General features: G+C 49.2%; 1 long non-coding RNA gene across 1 annotated transcript; it reads right to left on the reverse strand.

Annotated features, from left to right (window-relative positions):
* Positions 1 to 226: 226 nt before the first annotated feature.
* Positions 227 to 1,988, reverse strand: LOC119306767. The gene is made up of 2 exons (XR_005149030.1): positions 1,100 to 1,988; positions 227 to 674 (listed from the first exon to the last, which is right to left on the reverse strand). It is a non-coding gene; the product is annotated as an uncharacterized LOC119306767 (long non-coding RNA).
* Between the last annotated feature and the right edge of the window lie 985 nt (positions 1,989 to 2,973).

Consider the following 2,973-nt stretch of genomic DNA (forward strand, 5'->3'; position numbering starts at 1 on the left):
TATCCTCGAGGAAGCTTGTGGTTAAGAACTGGACTCAGCTCCAAGGACTAGGGGGCAACCTTTTCTTTGCTTTGTTATCAGTTGATTATTTCACTATATATTTTGTTCAGTTCAGCTGTAAGCATCAGACCTTAACAGGAAATTCAATTTGATTTACTTGGCCATGATCAATGAACACATATATTACACAAGCTCACCAAATGAACGAGAATTTGACAACAAAGAATGAATCACGAGAAGTAAGCATACAAAAGTGGCTCCTACCTTGGAGAGAAGTTATCACAAATAGATTGCGGACAAAAGTTTATAGATAGAAGCTCATATGAAGCACCCCTCCGTTCACAAATTTGAAACGGATGGAGCGGAGGGAGCAGTACGCAAGACTTGACACAATATGAAATGAAATATACGTATTCAAACAATTAAATCTAAAAATCTCCAGCCTGTCCCTGCAAACCCGTGACCTCCATCTTCGAAAGGAGAAGGGCTGGTGCCATCAACCATATCAAAAACACAGAAAGTGAAGCTGTGACAACGTGTGGTGATGTGATCCTCCACCGATCCAACATGGATGATGACTCCATGCACCATCGTGCGCTTTTCTGTCGGCGGTGAGGTTGGGCCGTCCGGCTCCGGCAGCTCCATGTGCTAATCTTTGGCACGTTGGAGGGGTCCTGCATCCACACCTCCATGAGAAGATATCAGTCTTCTTTCCTTATTTCTCACTGTGTTCTATACAAGTGACACGCTCAACAAGGATTAACATTCATCCATGTGACCAAATATCAGTCTTTTTCTAGATTTAATCATAAATCAGCACCACTTTGGTTCTTGCATAATATGATCTTAATTACTATCACATTTTATGGGTAAAGACTCAGACAGTACCAAACCGTTTGCTAGTCCAGTGCCTAATCAGAAGAACATTGCTTGAATCTCTTACTATAACTGTTTTTCATAGCACAAAGGTTCTGAACCCATCAACTTGCAAGTCATATTCTAATGAAATTTACCATGTTCAGTATTACCTACTGACTCTAATCACTACCTACTGACTCTAATCACTGTAATCAAAAGCACTGAGAAGGGGGAAATATACCTACTGACTGTAATCACTGTAATCAAAAGCACTGAGAAGGGGGAAGTATAGCTTTGTACTCCGGCTCCTTCAGCTGAATTCGCCCACCTACCGCTGGGACGTGCTTGCCAGAGCGGTCGCCGAACCAGCGCAGTTTGAGGACGAGGGGTGCCACGGCGGTCAAGTGCCTCTTGGACGCCCACCGTTGGCAGTAGGACCATGAGAGCCGCAACACATGCCAACAATTTTGATGGGCATTCGGGTGATCACCATGTTGTTGAACCATCGACGTTGCCGGGTGACCCGGTGGGCAGAAGGTAGGAGAGTTGCGCGCCGACGACGCGCCGACGACGTTGGGCACCATGAGCAGCAGTGTTGCACCAGCAGCGACTTGCATAGTTCCACCAGCAGCGGCAGCACCGGCGTGTTGACGGCGTCCCAGGCAACATGACCGCCACCATCAACGACGACGTCGACGACACCACTTCAGCTTTGATAAAGGAAAGGAGGAAGCGGCGGCGCTGATGCTTCAGCCCCACGACCGACCGGATCCACTGCTCACCGCGCTCCACCGGTAGGTCGCCTCCCCTCTGACTCCCCGGATGTCAACACGTGCGTGCTCCTCTGCTATTTCCCATGCTCGCACGAATAGGATATGAGAACAGGGGATCGAGGAGGCTGTGGTGCTGCTGCTCCAGCCCCACGACCGACTTGCTTCGCTGCTCGTCGCGCTCTTCCAGGCCGCTGCCCCTCCCTTCGACCCCCCGGGCGTCGACGTCGACGTGATCCTCTGCTATTTCCTCTGCCCGCACCGAACACATGCGAGAAAAAGTGGATCGAGGTGAGCACGACGAGGCGGCGGCCTCCTCGACCTTCACGGGGCCACCGGTGGACTTTCTCTCCGCCCCCTCTCCGTGACGCCACGGCCGCCGAACCGGTGCAGGGTGCTCTTCCTCTTCCTCTGGACAGCTACCACCGCCGTGCGCTCGATCTGGCTCTTGACGGCCAGGAACTGGGTCCGCAGCAGACACCGGTCCTCGAGCCCCTGGGGCCACTCGGCCGCCGCCACCGCCGGGGTCATTGGCTCCGCCTCCTCGCCCAAGCGGCCATCCTCCCCGACCCCTCTGCCAACCCACCCTATCCTACCCTTCTGCTTCGAACCGAGAGGGGAACGATCGAGGAACCGACCCGACGGTGAGGGTGAACAGGAGATGTACCGGCCTTGAGTGAGATTGGAGGGAAATTGACGGATTTGCCCTTTAGAAAATTACTAGTCCCACCTAAATTTTGTAATGGTCCCACCGTTATTTGTAATTCCACGCAATTTAAGTTTCATAATTCCGCGTAACTCCTATTTCTCTACCGTTTGATTGGAGTGGATGGACGGCCCCTAAAATCGCCAATCACCGTAACAGTTGTATTTAATATATAACAGAAAATTTCCCCCTGAAAAACATATTTTCTTAGGGGTAACCATGCTTACTTTTATTATTGAATCAATATGTGTTGTCCAGGTGTGGTTGCAACAGCAAGGCCTGTGCATTGCCCGCTGCACTATGCTAGAGACCCGATTTGCTACAGCGTGGATGCATGTGTCCAACAATGCGGAGATGAAGGCTACCATTTTGGATTGTGCACCGAAATTGGCAAATGCTTGTGCTTCAACTGCCACTAATCGTCGAAATCGGTGTTTGGAAAAACGAACTAATAATACCAGCAACGAATGTAATCTCGTCTTGAACTACAGATCAAAATAAATTCTTGCATACATGAACTTTTTTTTTAATTCGCCGCCAACATATTTTGAATCCGTGAACTTTTTTTATTTCACGGATAGTTTTAAATGTGAACATTTTTCGAATTCGTGAATATTTTTTAATTCATGAACAGTGTTC

This window comes from Triticum dicoccoides, chromosome 5B (genome assembly GCF_002162155.2).
Source record: "Triticum dicoccoides isolate Atlit2015 ecotype Zavitan chromosome 5B, WEW_v2.0, whole genome shotgun sequence".
Taxonomy (NCBI): Eukaryota; Viridiplantae; Streptophyta; class Magnoliopsida; order Poales; family Poaceae; genus Triticum; species Triticum dicoccoides.